Genomic DNA, 18,620 nt, shown 5'->3' with positions numbered 1-18,620 from the left:
TTGTGATATCTTAAATTACTCTTAGGACAACTCCCACACGTATTCATAATTTTTACTCAAATAATGATTTAGTTATATCATATTAAAACATTATTCTTAAGAAGTCTCTCAAAGATATAATATTTAAAGCTGTAGCCTTGGTCGATTCCTTCTCAACTATAAGTACTTGTGTATATAATGATGACTTCTAAGTATCTTCAAAATTTCATTGAAATTGGACATACGTAACAAAAACATGAAAATATATATGGGAGCTCTATTCCGATCTGAACAGATCTCGATATTATTTTGCATATTTATTTTTACACCAAATCCCGTCTCACATACCAAATTGCAATGAAATTGAACATACATAACATGCTTGGTGCACAAAATGCAGGAAATCGGCCGAAAATATATATGGGAGCTATATTCAAATCTGAACCCATTTCGATATAATTAGGCACCAAATTCCGTCACATATACCAAATTTCATTGAAATAAATAGGAAATCGGCCGAACATATATATGGGAGCTATATCCAAATCTGAACCGATTTCGATATAATTTGGCACATTTATGTCTAGACCAAACTGCGTTAGACATTCCAAATTTTCGGCGAAATTGGACATACATAGTGTGCTCGGAGCATCAAATACAGGAAATCGGCCGAAAATATATATAGGGACAATATCCAAATATGAACCTCTTTTGGATATAATTTATCACATTCATTTCTATACCAAATTCCGTCACACATTCCAAATTTCATTGAAATTGGATATAAGTAGCGTGTTTGGTGTATAAAATACAGCAAATCGACCGAACATATATAAGGGTGCCATATCCAAATTATAACCGATTTCGATATAATTTTGCACATTTATGTCTAGACCAAATTCCGTCAGACATTCCAAATTTCAGCGAAATCGGACATACATACAGTGTTTAATGAATAAATTACAGGAAATCGACCGAAAATATATATAGGGGCAATATCCAAATATGAACCGATGTCGATATAATTTGGCACATTTGTTTCTAGACCAAATTCCGCTACACATTCCACATTTCAGCGAAATTGGACATATATAGCGTGTTTGGTGTATCAAATGCGGAAAATCGGCCGAAAATATATATGGGAGCTATATCCAAATCTGAACCGATTTCGATATAATTTGGCACATTTATTTCTAGACCAAGTTCTGTAACACATTCCAAATTTCAGCGAATTTGAACATATATGGCGTGTTTGGTGCATCAAATGCGGAAAATCGGCCAAAAATATATATGGGAGCTACATCCAAATCTGAACCGATTTCGATATAATTTGGCACATGTATTTCTAGGCCAAGTTCAGTCACACATTCAAAATTTTATTGAAATTGGATATAAATAGCGTGTTTGGTGCCTCAAATACATGAAATCGGCAGAAAGTATATATGGAGCTATATCCAAATCTGAACCGATTTCGATATAAATTGGCACATATATTTCTAGGCCAATATCCATCACACGTTTTAAATTTCAGCGAAATTGGATATATATAGCGTGTTTGGTGCATACAAAAAGGAAATCGGCCGAAAATATATGTATGTGGGAGCTATATCCAAATCTGAACCGATCTCGATATAATTCGGCACATATATTTCTAGGCCAATATCCATCACACATTCTAAATTTCAGCGAAATTGGAAATATATAGCGTGTTTGGTGTATAAAATAAGGAAGTCGGCCGAAAATATATGTGTATGTGGGAGCTATATCCAAATCTGAACCGATCTCGATATAATTCGGCACATATATTTCTAGGCCAATATCCATCACACATTCTAAATTTCAGCGAAATTGGAAATATATAGCGTGTTTGGTGTATAAAATAAGGAAGTCGGCCGAAAATATATGTGTATGGTAGCTATATCCAAATCTGAACCGATTTCGATATAATTTGGCACATATATTTCTAGGCCAATATCCATCACACATTCTAAATTTCATTGAAATTGGATATAAGTAGCGTGTTTGGTGCATAAAATGCAGCAAATCGACCGAACATATATAAGGGTGCCATATCCAAATTATAACCGATTTCGATATAATTTTGCACATATATGTCTAGACCAAATTCCGTCAGACATTCCAAATTTCAGCAAAATCGGACATACATACAGTGTTTAATGAATAAATTACAGGAAATCGGCCGAAAATAGCGTGTTTGGTGCCTCAAATACATGAAATCGGCAGAAAGTATATATGGAGCTATATCCAAATCTGAACCGATTTCGATATAAATTGGCACATATATTTCTAGGCCAATATCCATCACACGTTTTAAATTTCAGCGAAATTGGATATATATATAGCGTGTTTGGTGCATAAAAAAAGGAAATCGGCCGAAAATATATGTATGTGGGAGCTATATCCAAATCTGAACCGATCTCGATATAATTCGGCACATATATTTCTAGGCCAATATCCATCACACATTCTAAATTTCAGCGAAATTGGAAATATATAGCGTGTTTGGTGTATAAAATAAGGAAGTCGGCCGAAAATATATGTGTATGGTAGCTATATCCAAATCTGAACCGATTTCGATATAATTTGGCACATATATTTCTAGGCCAATATCCATCACACATTCTAAATTTCAGCGAAATCGGACATATATAGAGTGTTTGGTGCATAAAATAAGGAAATCGGCCGAAAATATATGTATATGGGAGCTATATCCAAATCTGAACCAATCTCGACATAATTTAGCACATTTATTTCTTGAACAAATTCCGTCAGACATTAAAAATTTCATTGAAATTGGACATAAATAGCATGTTTGGTACATAAAATAAAGAAATCGGCCGAAAATATATGCATGTGGGAGCTATATCTAAATCGGAACCGATTTAAATATAATTTGGTAAATTTATTTCTACATTAAATTCCGTCACACATACAAAATTTGGAGATTTTATCTGTAATAGTTCTAAAGATATTTGCATATAAAATCTAATTTTTTTTGGAGGTACCCCCGGTTTTGATGCTATATCTCCAGATCAACGCGAAATTTCAAAAAAATATATAGCCTATTTTCATTCCAGGCCATGTAGCAATGTACCCTAAAAATTTCAGTAAGATCTGTTCAGCGGTTTTCGAGTCTATAAGGCACAAACAAACGAACAAACAAACGTACAAACAAATTTCAATTTTATATATATAGATTGATATTTAATATCTTTCAAGTACTGCTCGTACACGTTTTGTTCGAATTTCAAAAAAAAAAACCTCTACACTTCAACAGCGGCCTACATTTTTTATTAGAACGGTATGGGTATTTTGAACATTTTATCCACATTTCCAACCGAATTTTGGTATTTTTGATATCAAAATGTAGAAAACCATTATTCAGAAGATGTTACCCTATATAACGGTTAATTTTTGAGACATTTTATTTTAGGCCTTTTCTTTCAGGATGTAAAAACCTTCTTGTAAAACATTAACCGCATAGATCTACCTTTTCAAATGAACTTACTATAACGTTAAGAATAGACAACAAAGATAAAAACAATTTTGTTAAAAATGTACGTCTGACTTTTTGATTTCAGTACTTTATTTAGAAACTGAATTCGTGTTAACCTAGAAACAATAGTAAATTATTCAGTACAATTTTTAAAATCCAGGACCTTAGCTCAAATTTTACAGTTTCAGCTCTACTTGTTCACCCAATGTCAATGGTATTATATGTAGAAACCTTTCATACATTTAAAAGCGGATTTAAATAAACATTCTGATCCAATCTCATCAGTTATCCTCATAACAAATTTCATTTATCGATTCACCCAATACCAGTTCTTCAATATATAGTATTATTTCATACTTCTAGTACACTTATTGTACAACCACCTCTAACAATGAACCTGACAAATCAATAATACAGTATAGTCTCGATAATCCGGACACTCGTTAATCCGGACAACGCGGTAATCCGGACAATAGAATTTTAGGGTTTAGAATAGGGTTATCTCTAGTTGCGCAGACCAAAAAACTCATTTTCATGAAAGAAACTATAAAAATTTTTAGTAGATGTTTCTTTCAACTGAAAGAGTCATGTTAAAATTTTGCATAGTTTTGTTGTAAATTGCTGCAATAAATGTTGACAACATTGTTACTATCGGTAGTACCTGGCTATAACATTATTTTGGTCGCTAACTTATAAGCATTTTAATTTTACTGATTTCTGTCGGTAACCAAAATATGCTCTAGAGAATCCTACAACTTGTATAGAAATTTCAACAAATTGTTAAAAAATCGTATGGCTCCTTTTGTTTTTTTCATTGACATTCAAAATCACCGGTAACTACGGATTGTTGTATTGTATTCTCGTAATTATGCAACCAATATATTTAAATTTCATTTTGTCTCATTCGTAGGCTTTAACATTTATATAAAACAACGGCGACGAGATGAAGTCATTTCCTGATATTCATAGAAATTTATAAAATATACAGCCCAATTATGAATGTCAACTCCCCGTGAGTTTTCTCACTTTCTCCTTTAAGTTGAAACGTGCGCTACGATGTTTATATCCTTAAAGAAACTATGAATAAATATCCACCAATTGTAGAAAAGTTTTAGACGAAAAAAAAAGAATTAAATTTGGTAGCCAGGAAAACTACTCCAAAATGGTCAAAACCCGGGATTTTTGTTTAATATGAGTTCGTTTACCTTAGATGTGAGGTTATTATTTAGTAATTGTCCGTAACTAATTAATATCCCAACAGCGATTTAGTATTTTTCGTATACATTAGTACGAACTTCCAAAACTTCCTCTCTATCTCCACTCTAAACGTCAACTGCTATACTAATACCGAATTTCACAATTTCAGCTCTACCCCTTTACCCCCTTTTTCATATACATTAGTACGAATTTCCAAAACTTCCTCAATCCCACACTCCAACAGTAATATTAACTCAAAATTTCAGGATTCCAGCTCTATTCGTTCACCCAAATATAAATTGTACCAAATTTAGTACATTTAGTACTTTTCGTACCCATAAGTATGAATTTCCAAAACTACCTCAATCCTACACTCCATCAGTAACCTTATTCGAAATTTCAGGATTTCAACTCAATCCGTTCAACTAAATTTAAATTGTACCAAATTTAGTACCATTTAGTACTTTCCGTACCCATAAGTACGAATTTCCAAGACTAACTCAGTCCTACACTCCAGAAGTAATTAAATTCCAAATTTCAGGGTTCCAGGTCTATCCGTTCACCCAAGTCCAATTTGTACCAAATTTAGTACCGTTTACTACTTTTCGTACCCATAAGTAAGAATTTCCAAAACTACCTCAATCCTTCACTACATCAGTAATCTTAATTTCAAATTTCAGGTTTCAATCTCTATCTAAATCCAAATTGTACCAAATTTGGTACCATTTAGTACTTTTCGTACACATAAGTATGAATTTCCAAAACTACCCCCATATCTCAATCGTACACTTCAATCGTAAATTCCAAAATTTTTTTTCAGCTCTATCCGTTCACCCAAATCCAAATTGTACCAAATTTAGTACCATATAGTACTACTCGTACACATAAGTACGAACTTCCAAAATCATTTCCTTATATCAACACCACTTCCCAACCTTGATTCCCATACCAAATATGAAGATTGTAGCTATATCCGCTCAAAATATACAATTGGTACAAAATTTAGTAATTTTTCGTACACTTATAGGTCGAATTTATAAAAACCCTTTGGTACATCTTTCTAACTCTCCATCAGTTACCCTCATTCCAAATTTCAGAATTCTAGCTCTTCCCGTTTGCCTAATACAAAGGGCACCATATTTAGTACCTTTTAGTACTTTTCGTACCCTTCTAGGTCGAATTTCCAAAAACCCAGCCTTATCTCACCCCTTCACACCGACAGCAACCCACAGTCAAAATTTCAGCTTTCTAGGTTCAGCGGTTTCGTCTGGGCGATGATATGTCAGTCACTCAGTCACTCACTCACTCACTCACTCACTGAGCTCTTTTATATATATAGATATAAATAAATATATAGCATGTCAAAAATTATAGAGATGCGCGAGTAATATGGGTCTTTTACCAAAAATTCATCGAAATATTCATCGGAGACCATATAAATTATACATATTCTTGATCAGGGTAAAATTCTAAGTCGATATAAACATGTTCGTCTGTCTGTCAGTCTGTTGAAATCAAGATACGGCTCGCAATTTATAATATAGAGCTTTGTAATTTGGTATAGAAGTGTCTAATACTCCTAGGATATTTGGTATTGGAAATGGGCTATATCGGTCCACGTTTCGATATAGCCCCCATAGAACGGTACCACCCTATTTTCGGTATTTTGAAGGTTTTAGCCTCATTATCACACCGAAATGACTGGTACTTAGTCTTCGTTGGTGGTACAAAACTTTTCTCCAGAGATTTGTCGGTATAGGTCCACGTTTTCATATAGCCTCCATAGAACGGTACCTCCGGATTCTCGGTGTTTTGAAGGTTGTGGCCACAATAATCCACCGAAATGGCTGACATTTGGTATTAATTCTTCATTTGGGGTATGCGTGGACCTAGCCTTCATATAGCTCCCGATTTTCGGTATTTTGAAGGTTTTGGCCTCATTATCACACCACAGTGGCTGAAATTTGGTACTTAGTCTTCGTTAGTATAAAACTTTGCGCCAAAAATTTTTCGGTTTAGGTGCATGTCTTTATATAGCCCCCATAGAACGGTATCTCCCTATGGCTGAAATTTGGTAGTTTGACTTTATTTGGGATACAAAACTTTCCATATGAAATTTGTCGGTATAGGACCACGTCTTTATATAGCCCCCATAGCTTCCCGATTTTCGGTATTTTAAAGGTTGTGGTCACAATAATACACCAAAATATCAGAAATTTGGAATGTAGTCTTCATTTGGGGTATACAACTTTCCATATAAAATTTTGTCTATATAGGTCCACGCCCTCATATAGACCCAATAGAACGGTAGGATTTCCGGTATTTTGAAGGTTTTGGCCTCATTATCACACCGCAATGGCTGAAAGTTGGTACTTAGTCTTCGTTGGGAGCATAAAACTTTTCCCCAGAAATTTGTCTGTTAAGGTCCACGCGTTCATATAGCACCCATAGAATGGTAGCTCCCGATTTCAGGTATTTTGAAGGTTTTAGCCTCATTATCACACCGAAATGGCTGAAATTTGGTAGTTAGACTTTATTTTGGGATATACAACTTTCCATATGAAATTTGTCGATATAGGTCCACGCCCTCATATAGCTCCCATAGAACGGGTGCTCCCGATTTCCGGTATTTTGAAGGTTTTGGCCTCATTATCACACCGCAATAGCTGAAATTTTGTACTAAGTCTTCATTGGGGGTATAAATTTTTTCCAGAAATTTGTCGGTTTAGTTTCAAGCCTTCACATAGCCCCATAGAACGGTAGCTCCTAATTTCCGGTATTTTGAAAGTTTTGGCTTTATTATCACACTGAAATGGCTAAAATATGGTACTTAGACTTTATTTGATATATAAATATTTCCGTATGTCGGTACAGGTCCACTCTTTATATAGTCCCCATAGAGCGGTACCTCCCGTTTTTCGGTATATTGATTGTTGTGACCACAATAATCCTCCGAAATGGCTGAAATTTGGTATTTAGTCTACGTTGGAGGTAAAAACCTCTTTGAACTTTTGACACATTTTTTACTGAAATTGCTAAAATTTGGTATTTAGTCTTCTTCATCAACAAAAGGAAACTAATTGTTCCATTTCACTTCAATACAACTCGTGGTGGAGGGTATAACAAGTTCGGCCCGGCAGAACTTAACACCGTTCTTATTTGTTTTCAAATGGAATTGCAAAAGAAATTTGGTTTTTACGATATACATATCCAGCGCAACATGGCACGTCATTTTGTAACGTAGAACCCACTACCTACTCTCCCTTTAAAAACTAGAAATGAAAATCACGGCAGGTATCACTACATGATTAGATCTATAACTTTGAAATTGGACCAGATTTCTTCGAAGGTGATGGCTGGTATTCCAAGTGCCGAGCATCTACGAGGGCGGTTCGGAAACTTCTTAGCCTATCAATGAAAGAGAATAGTTAATTTTTCAAAAATATTTTTATTTTTCAATATAAAAGTCACTGGGAGCTAAATCAGGAGAATAAGGTTGGTGGTCAAGCAACTCGTACTTTAATTCGTTGATTTTAGCCATTGTTAAAACACTCTTGTGCGCTTGTGTGTTGTCTTGATGAAAAATTATTTTTTTGTGCTGTAAGCCAGGACGTTTTTCTCGAATTTGTACATTTAATTGATCCAAAAGGTTGCAATAGTACTCTGAATTTATTGTTTTACCCATTTGCAGATAGTCAACCAATAAAATATCTTTGAAGTCCCAAAAAACGGTTGCCATAACTTTACCAGCCGATTGAATTGTTTTTGCCTTCTTTGGGGTACTTCCTCCAGCTTCAGTCCATTGTTTGGATTGTTCTTTTGTCTCTGGAGTATAGTGGTGAATCCATGTCTCACCAAGAGTTATGAAACGACGCTTAAAATCCATTTTATTTTGCTTAAAACGATCCAAACAAGCTTGAGAAATGTTCATTCTTATGCGTTTTTGATCGACTGTTAACAAATGCGGCACCCATCTTGCAGAAAGCTTTTTCATCTGTAGTTCTTCATGCAAAATTAAATGGACTCGATCATTTGAGATGCCCATGATATTAGTAATTTCACGCACTTTTATTCGTCGATCATTTAATACCATATCATGCACTTTGGCTACAATTTCTGTTGTTGTTGCTGTTTTTGGACGTCCACTACGTGGTTCATCTTCAATGCTTGTACGACCACGTTTAAATTCAGCAACCCAATTTTTTACTGTTGCATATCGACGCCTCCAAACAATAGTATGCTAAGTCGACTTAGCATGTTTTCAAGTTCTTTACATTTTCATGTTTAACGTCCTTTAACTTAAATTCTGTCAAATTTTGGTAATGATCGGACAATCCGAACAGAAGTTATAAACAAATATTTACTTAGCATAGTACTGAAGGTCAAAGAAATTTCCAAACTTTTAGAGCTTGTCCTGCAAGACTCGCTTTTCAGAATTAGCAAACTATTATTTGGAGGTGTCGAACGTCCTTTACCTTAAATTCTGTCTAATTTTGGTAATGATCGGTCAATCCGAACAGAAGTTATAAACAAATATTGACTTAGCATAGTACAGAAGCCATATTTTTTTCAGTCGGTTTATTGCTGCCTTCACCTCAGGTATACACTCAATACCAAATTTTAGGGTTTGCATCTGTAGTATTTTTATCGTTCGTTAGTAACGAATACCAACAGTTCGGAAACCCCTTCTGTAAGCTGAATACCTTTCTCAGCTATCAGTTTGATATATCACAACAGTTTTATCTTATTAGATCTCTATATTTTCATACTCGCGCTTCCCCATTTCTTCCTTTTCCTGCGTAAACGATTTATCTCCCTTATCTTTCTTCTCACTCTGACTGCAGAGTAGCCTTATGTGCTTCTCTTCAGAAGCAGCTGTACAATATTGGTCATAACATGGATTTCTGGTCCAATTATTTCATTGACCATATGATTTAGCCGTTCAGACAATATTCCAGCAGACGTATACCCTTATAATTCGGAGAACACAGTCTTATCTCCTTTCTTGTGGACAGGCATAGGCTTCTCTCTGATTCTAAACATCCTCATACTACTACCCAAATAGGTTAATATTCCCAACATCCTCGAACAGCTACGCATTGCTGGCAGTATCAAAAGCTTTAATTAGTTTATGCTACCATTACTGTTCTGGTTGAGACCTCGACTAATATGTATGTGTGGAAATGACGCGCAGTATTATTGTGGTTCTATGCTGCTCCGGAACCCGTGTTGATGATCCGCAACTGGATAGCATGGTGTGTTGCTGGGGAGAAGTAAGTATCTTTGCTACTGATGACAAATGTGAGATCGGCCCTTTTGATTCACCTTTGTTGGCAACCATACCAGCTTTCTGTAACGGGACCACCGTTCCCATTCGGGCTTCGGGAAATATTTGGGTGGCTAACGATATATTGAAGGATCATCCAGCTTGTTAGCATCACAATTGAAATTCCGTCAGGTCCAAGCGCTTTGGATGATTTTGCGCTCGGATAACTCGGGAACATCATCCATCGTAAAGTGAGATGGGTCCACCTCGACTGCAGGAGATCGTAAGCGGTCGTGACTTTGGTGGGCACAAATTGTCGCATTAAGTAATCGTGGCACAATAGTTCAGAAAACAATTTTCCTGGCCAAAACCCTTCACCGATCGTTAATTTCTATATGGGATTCGATGGTAATCATATTAAAACTAAGATAACAAAAAAATTAGGTCAAAATATTGGAAGGTGCTGGGGTGGCAAGCTCCTTAAGACGGCAAATTTTTCTCCATCTTTGAAAATACATAATTTTTATAGATTTCTGGAGAAAGAAATAGCTATTTATCGCAAACTACAACAGATTGTTGTTTCTTGGTTTGTAGGATTGTTTCCTTTAAGAAACGTTTTAATAAATTGCCGCAGCGTTTCTTTAGGTACTAATTTTTTTGTGAAATTCCAACTTGAATGGAGTAAAACTATTAGGAACTAAGTTTGGTATTCAGATGCTTGAGAGTGTCCTCTAGGGATAGGTAAGTCGATTTTCGATCAATCGATTAATCGACTTTTTGCAGTCAAAAATCTAAAAATCGTAGTCGACTTTTGTCTGGAGAGAAAATCGCATAATCGATTATCTTGTGATCGATTTTCGAGTTTGCCCATAGATGGTTTACTTAGCGGTTTTATGGGCCAAATACATACGGTCCGTTGTGTGACGTGTTACGCGTTGAAAACAACAACCACATGAAAAATGTGTTAGTGATGCCAAGTTTGTTCTTGAAGTTTTCATGTGGTTGTTGTAACGCAACGCTCAACGCGCCGTATGTGCAGCGGCCTTTACACTTTTGGAGGTTTTGCAGTTTCAAAAGAAAACTCGAAAATCTACGAATAGTCGATTATAATCGATTTTCTGCGATTATGAAAAAGTCGAAAGTCGAGTTTTAAGACAACTGAAATAATCGCCAGACCGAAAAATCGCATTTTTAGTTTTAGACAAAAATCGAAAAGTCGAAAAATCGATTATTGCTTTCCATTACCTATCCCTAGTGTCCTCTTTCAGCCAATACATACTTTTGTACCCGTGCTGTTCCGTCCATCTAACACATTTTTTAAGTTCATTGAAATTATATGGTTAAAAATGTGTGTTTTTTTCCATACCGTTTCCCATATTAATTACAACTTTTTTAAACAAATCGTAATTTTTTAACCGTGGCACATACGGGTAATATAGGAAAAAAGTTGATCAAAACTCAACATATAAAAATCGCTTTTTTAAAAACAAACTATTGGTAAACAGTCACCTGACCCTTTTCCCCATACGATATGACCATCCGCAACTATCTGCGGTTAACCAATCCAAAGCAGCAACCGATTGAACTCAGCTATAATGAAAGCAAAAAAGTACATGTTCAAATATTATAAAATGAAGTGAACATTGAAATAAAAATATTTTCGCGAAAATTTATAATTTTCAAGGTTTTTTGTTTTTGTATATTCTCCGTACAAGATAAGCTTATAAAAGTTCCAAATTGTTTTTGCAGCTTCACTCTTTAATAATGGTGGTACGTCTCTTCCTTCATGCATATTTTTTATGATAATTTTTAAGATAACTCAAATTTCAAAAGTGAAAAAGTGCATGATGCGAAAGTTTGCGGACCATAATTACTTTTGGTGATTTATGCACTGAAGTCTCCAACATTATATCCAATCATAATATATTGCGCATATTTGCGCCATTCTGAAAAAATCTCATTTTTATCAACTAAAACCATTGAAATATTTAAATATGGAAGTATTTAAGAAAAACATTCACAAAATTGAAATATATTTTGGTTCCAGCGTTCGCCAAATCTACTTATTTTATTAATACTCATGTGTATTAGAGCTCATAAAAATCGCCAAAGATAATTGTTTTTGCATCTTCACTATTAGTTTATTGTGATACATCCCGTCATTCATATATATCTTTTATGAGAACTCAAATTTCAATGGTGAAATACTACATGATGCGAACGTTTGCAGACCATAGTTACTTTTGATGTTGTATGCAAGATTCTGCAGATTATGCTGATTCAAAGATAATACGCTGCGCAACTATGCGCCAATCTGAATAATCATATTTTTCTCCACTGCAATTATGAAAACCTTTAAATTTGTTTCTGCAGTTAAATTGAAATAATTTATGTAAAACAATTTAAAAAAATATTTTGGCAAAGTTTGCCAACACTAATTTTTGGTCTGTGTTATAAGCGGGTCTCTTATATATCAGAATGTATCATAACTTTAGATATAAGTTTGCGCCATTCCGAAAAATCACGTTTTTCTGAAGTAAAATTGGAATAATTTATGTTAAATAATAAAAAAAATATTTTGGCAACGTTTGCCAACACTAATTTTTGGTCTGTGCTATAAGCGGGTCTCTTATATATCAGAATGTATCATAACTTTAGATATAGGTTTGCGCCATTCCGAAAAATCACGTTTTTTTTTCTGAAGTAAAATTGGAATAATTTATGTAAAATAATATAAAAAATATTTTGGCAACGTTTGCCAACACTAATTTATGGTCTGTGTTATAAGCGGGTCTCTTATATATCAGAATGTATCATAACTTTTGATATAAGTTTGCGCCATTCCGAAAAATCACGGTTTTTTCTCATATAAAAGTGGAGTAATTTAGAAATAATAATAGAAATAAAAAATCGAATGGATATATAACTATATATATCTGAACCGATTTGAACCAAAATTGACACACTGGTTTCTGGTCTCGTTTTGGATGCATGTGCAGATTTTTAGCTTGATCGGATATATATTGCGCTTTTAGTGCATTATTTACCTCATATCCGATGCTAATATATATATGAGAGCTATATATAAATCTGGACCGATTTTCATTATTTTCTACAAAAATAGTCCTTGGACCAAAGATATGATTTGTGCAAAATATTATATCAATCGGATTATAAATGAGGGTTTTAGGAGTTTTAATCAAATTTTAACATACATTACTCCTATGTGCGTGGTGTAAGAAAGAAGGTGATACAATAATAGCAACCTATGTCTTCATTTGCTGTCAAAACATATTTTTAATCAAAAATAAATAACAAATATTTCGCTTCTATAAAAAATATCTGTGTACAACATCTTTGTTTAAGCTTCGCGAATAATATTTTTACGTTTTCTTCTAACTTTTGTGGATATTTCGCGCAAAAAAAATTTGACAGCAAATGAAGACTACAACCTAACGTCAACTATTGGATCACCTTGTTAAATTCGCCTTGTTTTTAACTATATGAGTTTTTAAAATATTTAACATTTTTTTAATTTGAAAAAAAAAATTTGTTGTTTAGTTTTTTGTATTTTATACTTTATTTATTGGAATTTGAGCATAATTGGTGAAAAATAGTAAAAAAACTAAAAAGTTTAAATTTAACCTTGAATTCCTCTGCAACTACTAGACCGAATTTTATCACCGGAAAACTGATTGTGGTAACCGGAAAACTGATTGTGTTCAAAAGTTACAGAATTTTGACCACTGCACGATGGGGCCAATGACAGGTTTTCGAGGCAACAAATCACTGGGGCAAGCTAGACCTTCCAAATTTTGTACAGATGTTTATAATGGGCTTAGAAACTAATATGCCAAATTTGGTTCATATCGGTTCATATATACATATAGCTGCCGTATATATGTTCGCCCGATTTCAAGCAATTGATGGACCAAACACGCAAATTCTGCCCAATTTTTATGCGATTTGGAAAATACCACGGAATTAGGACTACAAATAAGTTTGCCAAGTTATATCGGTTCAGATTTTGATATTGCTCCCATATATATTTTCGCCCGATTTTAGGTATTTGGTGCACCAATCCCGCTATGTATGTCCAATCTTGATGAAATTTGAAATGTGTGACGGATTTTGGTCTAGAAACATTTTTGGCAAATCATATTGAAATCGGTTCAGAATTGGATATAGCTCCCATATATATGTTCGCCCGATTTCAGGAAAATGATTAACCAAGCATGCAAATTACAATAAAATTTGGAAAATGTTACGGAATTCGGACTACAAATAGGTTTGTCAAGTTATATTGAAATCGGTTCAGATATAGAAATAGCTCCCCTATATACATATGTTCAAATTTCATGGTTTTGTCTGTGCTTTGTTATAAGTTAATAAAAAAAGGTTCCAAATTTAGTAAAAATCGGCTAAGATTCCGCCACAAAAGCCAAAGTTTGCGATATCTTTGAAATTATATATTATTATTATATACGTCTATTAAATTTTTCCGAAATCCAATTGGTAACATTAATGGGTTTCCGATTATTCGCCAACCAAAGCATAAAAATGTCCATATTTTTAAGTATTACGACATCTGAAATCAGATTTTTATGAAAAGGCGCAGATAGGCGCAGCTAATTTTTTCACAAAATGATAGTACACATTAATACCTTTCACCACATATATATAATATCCTAGATCTACCTAGATCTCAAAAGTTATACTCCAGAGAACACATGGATAACAAAGCAAAATACTCCAAAAAAGACATAACATCTTAACTCAAAAATACATTTACCACACATAACACTTTTATTATTTGTTAACACTATCTTATTTTACATACCCATTGAAGAGCTTTCCATGTTTAAAAAATATAAAAATGTTGAAATGTTCTTTTTGGCGCCTAAAATGCTTTCACTACTTATTTATAATGAATGTCGGAAAATGATGCATAAGAAAATATGTCACCATTGCCAGATCAGTATGTCGCTATGTGATGTTACCAGATTGATTTATTTTTTTATTTTTAGTGATTCAGAGTGTTGGCAATCGAAATCCGTTATTATTTTTTTTCAAATTGTTCACTTCAAAAATTGACTTTTTGCCTCGAAAACCTGCTATTGGCCCCATCGTGCACTGTGAGGCGGCTGCAGAGACGACAAACAGTTTCTTTTTAGGCTAGAGGTGGGCGCGTGCCTAAAAAATTAGGCACGAACTTGCACAAACACGATCCAACATTTTTATGCACATTCACGCAAAACACGGCGTTTTTTGAGAAGGCACGATCACGCACACTCACGCAAGAAGACTTTTTATAAAAAAAGAAATATTGGTATAATTTTACATTTATTTATTCAAACAATATACATACATATGGTAAAAACCAAAAAAGTTTTACAATCGACGAATCCGAGTTTCAAACTTTCAAAATTCACGAACTGTTGACGTATTCTATATAATATGACTGTTTTCTTTAGATGAAGTATTTTAGGAGGGGTCTTATAATATCGACCATTAAAAATAATTTACGTGGAAGCTCTGTTGGCATCAATGTAGAAAAATGTGTAAAAATTGGTTGAAGCCAACAAGTTTTTTATTTCTTAATCTTTCTTAATCCTCCTTTTCATGGGTCTATGCCCAAAGAAAGAATCAATCACTTTTTTACGCGACGGATCTAATGAGCCATTTCGCGTTTGAAGCAATCCACTAAAACGGTGGATATACATAGGTACCTTGAAAATAGGAACATCTACAAAAAATATTTTGACAACTCCGCGATTTTCTTTATAAAATTTTACATAAATTGAAACCTTAAGCGCGATTATAATATTTGCGAAAACGTGTGTCATAAATTACAGAGATACGCGAGTAAATGTGTCGTTTACCCAAAATAGAATGTGAAGGCACATCCGCGGTTCTTAAAGAATCTATTTGAAATATGTGTATATTGACGTATTTTTGTTAGGTGCTACTGAAATCGGATGCATTTGCGCGTAAAGGTCGCCACTTTAAGTTTTTTTGCATTGTGTGATTCAACTGACGGCTGTATCCAAAATCGGATGCGCATCAACCGATTTTAGCTTATTCGAGAATAACTGGCTTTTTAATTTTCATATTTTTAATGATTGTAATTTCAATATTACTCTTAATTTCCTATCCATATCCAGCTTTCGTGATAGAAAAACATATTTTTTCAAGAAGTTCTAGCAGAATACGTTAGTTATTTTTTGAGACTTTAGCGAAATAGTTGGAGAACTACTAAATATTTTTGTTATTTTTCTAATCAAACGATATTTTATCATTTGTTGATTTTCGGTGAAAATAAAAATAAATTTAATAAGTATTTTAACATCTACGAATAGATATGGAATGCTGTATAAGTTCGATACATTGGTTACGCCAATGTATATGTTCGATACTTTGTTTCCCCTTCCGAGCATTCCAATTACCCACGCTAATTGGCCGCTCTTATGAGCCCTATGGGGATATCTTCTCTGCACTTCTTCCAGGAGCCGTATTCGCCTAGTTCGGATTGTAGAAGAGAGCTTGCTCTTTTCTACTCACTCTCCTGGAAGCCGTATTCGCTTAGTTCGGACGCAGAGGGGCGCTTTCCAATGCAGCGGTCGTAGTTGATGTCACGGCCTTGTGAACGTTATTCTGCCCACCTGCAACGACACTTGCTATTTAACTTTCGAAGGAGTCACACTCCTATTGCAATCATTTCGTTGTCGAGTCATACAAAAGGTAATGTTTCTCGTTCGCAGAAACCCTATACCACCAATAAACATTGAAAATATTTGAAACTGATACACTCGTGTTTGTCTTTTTATTTCTTCTCTTTTCATCTCTGAGCTATCGACGGTCAGTGGTATCACGCCAACAAATGCTGTTAAGGATTTATGCATTAATTTACTCATAAAAACAAATAAGACATTTTTAAATATTTTTTCTTTATATGCGAATAAAAGCCGGTATATCTTTTGCGTGCACCGGCTAATTTTATGATCGCGAATGGATTTCAAACCGAAATTTTTTCCTTAGCCTCGACACCAAATGCGCTCGCAAAATTTATTTTTATTTTTTATTTTTCAAATGGAATTGCAAATGAAATTTGATTTTTACCATATGCACTTCTAAAATATGCATATTACAAAACATTACCTATAGACTAGTACATATTTACATATTCTTATTAAAAATATCATTTTGTCCAAGTTAGAACATTAAAGTCTGGTACGTCTTGCGCTGAGCATATTTCCAGATGTGGAGAAAAATATCTCACTCGTTGCTCAACTGACGGATATAGCCAAAACTTTTCTAGCTAACTGCTTTAACAATTTTAGATCATGATGATCATCTGGTCATGTTTTAAAGGGGCAAAAGTATCAGGCTAGACTACAAAACCAAAGAAAATAATTGTACGAAAACCACAGCTTCTGTATTTTTGGTCGGTTTTATATTCTTGTTGACATTGATGTTCGATTTTCGTGTTTAGTACGATTTCTTTACACGACTTTCAAGGGGAAATTTTTGAACTTAAAAATTTAGCACGATCGTGACACATAGTGCAGATCGTGCTGAATCGTGTCAAACAGAAAAACACGATCACGCACGGCCAAAAGATTATTGCGGCACGACACGCACAAACACGGAGTTTTTCGAGAAGGCACGAACACGCACTACTCACGGCACGACACGCACCCACCTATACTTCCGTCACTTCACTGAGAGGCGTGAGATTCCGTTTGTAAAGTTTAAGCAGATCCAAAATATCTGCAATCTATGCTAAAATTCTTGTGTCATTCTAGCTATCCTAGCGTTATTCTTGTGTCTGAAACCCGGAACAAATTTCGTATAATCTGTTAATTCATTACTTTTTCATACAGAACAAACTTCTATGGAAAGCACAAATAAAGAAAATCACATCAAAAACTGGTGCTAGTTTCAGTAGAGCATATGCTGAAGCACTTGCAAGTCAATTCTACCTACGTCTTCAAGTATAGACATTCCTTCCTTCTCTCTGTTGCAATGGTCCTTACCTTAAACAACAAAATAGTAACTGCCAATTCATTAGCTACACTTGACCGGTATACAATTTGACATTTTTATTTTGGTAATTTATCATTTAAATGACAACAAATTTGCACTGAGTATCTGGGGTCCACACATTACAAACATTATTATTTAATTTGATTTATTATTAAATTAAAAAGAAGAAACAACAAACAAAATGGGTCAAATTGAAATATATTTATGAGACTCCTACATGGTCACATCGCAGCTCTTGCCCAATAAAATCCAAAACCTTGTTGTTGAGAATTTGCAAACAAAAACTAAAGAAGCATCAAATTTAATTAATGTTCAAATATATTTCAATGATTTAATGCATTCTAACAGCACCACAAAAAGTAAAGAGTACCCAGCATTCGACCAAAACTGTGTGAAAAAAAGATAAAATTTGCAATGCCTAATTTTGTATCTATCTTTAACTTTATTGTAATGCCTACATTGTCAGTTTTCATTTGTTTATTAAACAAAAAAATGCAAACAATTTTTGCCTTCTGACATCACTTGTCGGCGGTACAGACTCTCTCACAAAGTTTATTATGTGTGAATGAAATTGCTTTGCTGAAGCTTTTTTATAAGCAATAAAATGTCGTCAAT

The sequence above is a fragment of the Musca autumnalis genome, unplaced genomic scaffold, assembly GCF_047663935.1.
Source record: "Musca autumnalis isolate F117 unplaced genomic scaffold, ASM4766393v1 scaffold_3, whole genome shotgun sequence".
NCBI lineage: Eukaryota > Metazoa > Arthropoda > Insecta > Diptera > Muscidae > Musca > Musca autumnalis.
This window is presented reverse-complemented; position numbering follows the sequence as displayed.